Source organism: Podarcis cretensis (assembly GCF_951804945.1).
Source record: "Podarcis cretensis genome assembly, chromosome: 2".
NCBI classification, from domain to species: domain Eukaryota; kingdom Metazoa; phylum Chordata; class Lepidosauria; order Squamata; family Lacertidae; genus Podarcis; species Podarcis cretensis.
The window spans coordinates 82,168,823-82,174,822 of NC_137171.1; the positions used below are offsets into that span (position 1 = coordinate 82,168,823).

The following is a 6,000-nucleotide window of genomic DNA, read 5'->3' on the forward strand; positions in this document are numbered from 1 at the left end:
AAGAGAAGTTGAGGGAGAGCAGCTGGCCTAAATGAGTACAGTAAACTAACATCTAACTTGTGTGCATTCAGCTTTACATGCTTGGCAAAAAGAAATATTTTAAGGGGGCGAAGAGTGGGCAGGCATCTGGGAAAAACGGCTTTGGCAATGCCACCCACCGTTGAACCCATTGTGTTTTGACTATATGTGGTTTTGGTTTTAGGTGCCATCCCCTAAGCAAGTTGCAGGCTTACTGTAGAGCCAAAATTCAAACTGATTATTTTTTGAGTTACAGATAGGTAGCCGTGTTGGTCTGCCATAGTCAAAACAAAAAAAATTCCTTCCAGTAGCACCTTAAAGACCAACTAAGTTAGTTCTTGGTATGAGCTTTCGTGTGCATGCACACTTCTTCAGAAGAAGTGTGCATGCACACGAAAGCTCATACCAAGAACTAACTTAGTTGGTCTTTAAGGTGCTACTGGAAGGAATTTTTTTTGTTTTGATTATTTTTTGTAATAGTATATGCTCCATCATGTCAAAAGATGCTTCTAAGCAGCTAAATTCAGATTCTTAGCCGCTATGCTATGCCAGCATACAAATCTACATCCTATTTTTTTCTGTCTGAATATGTCTTTGGAAGTAAGTACCATTTTAAGGGTAGCTTTGCAGAGCTACATAAGCTCCAAAGAGAAATTAAGGCTTTATTTGCATGTCAGCTATTTCCCACTAGTGCTGCTGGGAGCCAGAGCTGGGAGACCCCTATAAATTGGATTGAAATGGTGAAAAGGCATAAATAAAGCCCCACCTCCAATAAAGCCTTTTCTCTGGGTGCAGAAGTATTCCACAAAAAGAATACTTAAAAATAGCAAAAACATATCAGCCCTCATAGAGGGAACATAGTAACAAAGGAAGCTGCCTTATACTGAATCGGACCATTGATCCATCTAACAACAACAAAAACTTATTATTTATACCCTGCCCACCTGCCTGGGTTTCTCCAGCAACTCTGTGTGTCTCCCAACAGAATATTAAAAACACAATAAAACATCAATCATTAAAAACTTCCCTAAACAGGGCTGCCTTCAGATGTCTTCTAAAAGCGCTCTGCTAATACCATTGAGGTGCATCCTTTAACATGTCACAGCACACATGCAGTGCTGCAGCAAGATGGCAGCATCCAGCAGTGGTTTATGAGGCTCTGATTAATAATTGGCCCTTTACTGGTATGTAGGCCTCAGCAAACGCCATAGTGACTGTTGATAATGCCAGTCTTACTGTTCTGAAGAACACTCTTCCTTTGTGGCAATTGGGCTACAAAGTGTGTGGGGTGGGGGATATTTATGCATACATATGATAGAGAAGAATGTGGCTTTTGTTCCTTCAGCTTTACAAGGGGAAAAAATATATATTCTGAAATGCACCAGAGCGATCTGAAGCACATAATATTTCAATTTTGAGACAAACAGCTAGACTCCAGGGAAGAACTAAGAGACACATACACTCTGGATCAGTAAGGTGTAATATTCTGTGACCAGTGAATTCGACATATTGTGGTTTTTCAAGTCCTAGGTATCAAAACCAGAAGAGCATTACAATACAATGTCATTTACAGTATCTCTATGGACCAGGAGGTGGTTCAGTCCTCTAGGTCTTCCCTGTTCAGTATTCTGAAACGTGTGCCACTATAATTCAGGAGTCTAAACATGTACAGTTTTAAAAATGATGTTTGTATGACACATTCTGCTTACTCAGAGTGAATGATACAAATGTATTGTTTTCTGTATTGGTTTAAATACAAATGTTACTCATTATTAGGAATGTTTCCCCTGACGAAACCATACTGACTTTGCAGAAAGTAATGGCATTTGTTTTTTAATTATGTGTTGCATTAATATTGCACATATTACCAAATGGTGCATATCGTGTTAGGTTCACAATTTGTTGCTGTTATGTAAATTGCTTTAGTAAGCTTTTCGCTTAAATTTTGTACTGGATATTGATTACAGTTGTATGTACTATCCATTTCTATAGGTTGGGAGTGGGCCACATTTCTTCAGGATTAATCTGTCAGAGGTCTGTCAGGGGCTGCATGGCAGCTGTGGGTTTGTTTAAAGTCAGTAATGAGTGAGGCCAGTCCAAAAGTAAGCAGGCCATCTCTCTGTCTGTCTGTCTGTCTGTCTGTCTGTCTGTCTGTCTGCCACCCACTTCTCTCTCCTCACTTTCTCCTTGCCCAGCACATTGCTGGAGAAGGTACAGATCGCTGTCGCCAGAGTTCTGAAGTGATCATTTGCAAAAGGCTTCTGAAATTAGACCCTGCAATCCTCCCCATCTGCTGTAGGTAGATATATAACTGTAATTCCTAAGAAGGACCTCACATACTTCCATAAGCAACATCTTATCCAAGCTCCTCTTCTGATATACATAGGGGTCAAAACAGGATACAGTGTTGTTCTTGTTGTTTAGTCATTTAGTTGTGTCCAAATGGACCAGAGCACGCCAGGCATTCCTGTCTTCCACTGCCTCCTGCAGTTTGGTCAAACTCATGCTGGTAGCTTTGAGAACACTGTCCAACCATCTCGTCCTCTGTTGTCCCCTTCTCCTTGTGCCCTCCATCTTTCCCAACATCAGGGTCTTTTCCAGGGAATCTTCTCTTCTCATGAGGTAGCCAAACTATCGGAGCCTCAGCTTCAGGATCTGTCCTTCCAGTGAGCACTCAGGGCTGATTTCCTTCAGAATGGATAGGTTTGACCTTCTTGCAGTCCATGGGACTCTCAAGAGTCTCCTCCAGCACCATAATTCAAAAGAATCAATTCTTTGGCGACCAGCCTTTTTATGGTCCAGCTCTCACTTCCATACATCGGATACAATGGTACCTTAGGTTAAGTACTTAATTCGTTCTGGAGGTCTGTTCTTAACCTGAAACTGTTCTTAACCCGAAGCACCATTTTAGCTAATGGGGCCTCCCACTGCTGCCACGCGATTTCTGTTCTCATCCTGAAGCAAAGTTCTTAACCCGAGGTACTATTTCTGGGTTAGCGGAGTCTGTAACCTGAAGCGTATGTAGCCTGAAACATATGTAACCTGAGGTACCACTGTATTGCTTCTCCCCACATCTACTTTTGCTGATAGATATTTTGGATTCTTTAACTTCAAGGAGAAAATAGAAGCCTGCATAATATTAACGTCAAGGTCAGGCAGGCTGTTGAGTTCAACTATTTTGGCCCCAGCTAACACATAGTTGAGTTTTATTCTTTCACTATCAAACTGAAGCCCTGGCTTTCTTTTGTTTACTTTAGCCTTTTGCTGTGCCATTGCCTTCACGAAAGAAAGAGACCAGAGCACTCAGCTTTAAACTAACGAGAAAAATGCTGTCTAATTTCCAATGGTCTTTAGAAACAATTCAGAGCATGTTGTCTGATCTAGTTCCTGCCTGTAAGCTGGAACCCACCCACCCCTGGTTATAAATACCCATTTCCCCTTTCCTTTTTTTTAATGCATTCAGTCAAAAAATTCCAGCTGAGATGGGTTGGATTCAACTTAGTGCTAAGTAAGTAGTTCCATTAGTACATGGATTTTTGCTTGTACAACAGAACTCCCCCCACCTCCCCCCCAACCCCCCAGATCTATTATAGGAATTACCCCAACCCTCCGGAACACACTGGGAGGCATGAGGCAGAGCCAGGTATAGGGCACCCAGTTCCCTCACACTGGGCACCAAGTTGCTAACAATGTTGTGAAGGATTAAATTGACTTTTCTTTTAAACTAACAATTTAGGATGCTTCCTTACAATAATCTGAGTGGTGATTTGATTTGTCTTCCTCTTTCTGAATTTAATTTTTGGATCCACCGTCACTTGAATCTCAAATTACTTATCAGCTTCTGCTTAATCGTCACACTGATGCAACATGCTCTGCGTGGATCACTGGCTACTGGCCAGCCATGGAGATGATTGAAGGGCAATGTCATTCCACTATTTTAAAGAATGAATCAAAGGCGTATCACTAAGCCCTACACAAAAAGAATGCTGTCACACATATCGATTGGGGTTTTCTGGCTAAGGAACAGGTGTGGTTTACCTTTCTCCTGAGCCACAAAAGTATCTCTGAAATGGGAAGCCATGGTTTAATCTCCTCCTGTTGCCTTCTGAGCACACTGCCTGCCCTGTGGTCTAAATATTTATTATGTAACCATCCACAGAGCCTTTAGTTGCACTGAACTCTTGTGCTACTGCCCACAAGGTAGGGATACTTGAGGATTTCCTTTGGCCTGCATTTTCAAGCAAACCAAGCTGACTGGCATGTCCTAGAGTCTAGACTAATACACATTGGCTATCCTTACTGCTTTTTCACTTCCTCAAATTTTGCAATACATTTGTCTTCTCAAAAAGGTACCAAAATTTATTTTTAATCTCCACTTTCTCTCCACTTTCCTATTCCCCCTCTATGATTTGTGGCACTGTGGTCTAAACCACTGAGTCTCTTGGCCTTGCCGATCGGAACATTGGCGTTTCAAATCCCCGCAATGGAGTGAGCTCCTGTTGCTCTGTCCCAGCTCCTGCTAACCTAGCAGTTTGAAAGCACACCAGTGCGAGTAGATAAATAGGTACTGCTGTGGCAGGAAGGTAAACGGTGTTTCTGTGTGGTCTGGTTTCCATCATGGTGTTCGGTTGCGCCAGAAGCGGTTTAGTCATGCTGGCCACATGACCCAGAAAGCTGTCTGTGGGCAAACACTGCCTCCCTTGGCCTGAAAGCAAGATGAGCACCGCATCCCACAGTCGCCTTTGACTGGACTTAACCATCCTTTACCTTTACCTTTATAGCATATACAGTGGTACCTCTGGATACGAATGGGATCCGTTCCGGAGCCCTGTTCACATCCTGAAGTAAACGTAAGACGCGACTGCGCATCTGCGTGTGCACGGGTCGCGTTTCGCCACTTCCGCGCATGCGCGTGATGTCATTTTGAGCGTCTGTGCATGCACGAGCGGTAAAACCCAGAAGTAACGTGTTCCGGGTCGCCGCAGAGTGCAACTCGAAAATATATAACTTGAAGCTACTTCAACCCAGGTATGACTGTACAGTGGTACCTCGGGTTACATACGCTTCAGGTTACAGATGCTTCAGGTTACAGACTCCGCTAACCCAGAAATAGTACCTCGGGTTAAGAACTTTGCTTCAGGATGAGAACAGAAATTGTGCTCCAGCGGCATGGTGGCAGCGGGAGGCCCCATTAGCTAAAGTGGTACCTCAGGTTAAGAACAGTTTCAGGTTAAGAACGGACCTCCAGACCGAATTAAGTACTTAACCCAAGGTACCACTCTATAAGGCAGCTTCCTGTATTCCTGAGGTGGACCAGAAAGTTCATGGCTGTCTTCATGCTTGTTGAGCCACTTATTCTGTATGCATTGACTAAGATGCTCTCTTACTGTCACTCCTTTATTACATCTTCAACTTGTCTTGGTCAGATCATACCATGAGCACCACAGTCTCTCTGTCACCCCAAAGGCAAAGGATGTACAGTGTGCCTATTGCCAAAAGTATTGCAAAGCTTCTGGAGAACTTAATATTGTGAAAGGTAACTAAATATAATACATATTTGTACGGCAAAATAAATCCCAAAATGTTTTGCAGCTGGAAGGATCTGAGGCCTGATGTTCTCGTAGTGGGTAGTATTTGTACAAAGTGTACTTAGTGAGGGAACAAATTATTACTGTTGTTGGCTGGAACACGAAAGGCTTTCAGCATGCCTTGTGAAAGCAGACAATTACCGTTTCTGCACTGATCCTCTGTCACATCCGCTGTGCTGCCATGATCCATTACCATTCTTCTGCGTGCATTAGAGCAGAGGTGGGGAACTGGATCATTTCCTGCACCCCAACTCCTGGGCCAAATTTGATTAGAGTGTTCACTCCCACAGACCCAGGACACAAAATGTCTGGCCAAAAGGGAACATTATGCCCTTCATACGCAATTTAGAAACCAAAAATCAGCAATCATAAAAAGGTCACGTGGCCTGCTTTT

At 43.1% G+C, this 6,000-nt stretch overlaps 1 long non-coding RNA gene across 1 annotated transcript in view; it reads right to left on the bottom strand.

Moving 5' to 3' along the window:
- LOC307209744 overlaps window positions 1-5,266 on the bottom strand; it is a 107,890-nt gene extending 102,624 nt beyond the window's left edge. The window contains exon 1 of the long non-coding RNA XR_013835742.1: window positions 5,059-5,266. This is a non-coding gene — a long non-coding RNA (uncharacterized lncRNA). The remainder of the gene's footprint in view (window positions 1-5,058) is intronic.
- Between the last annotated feature and the right edge of the window lie 734 nt (window positions 5,267-6,000).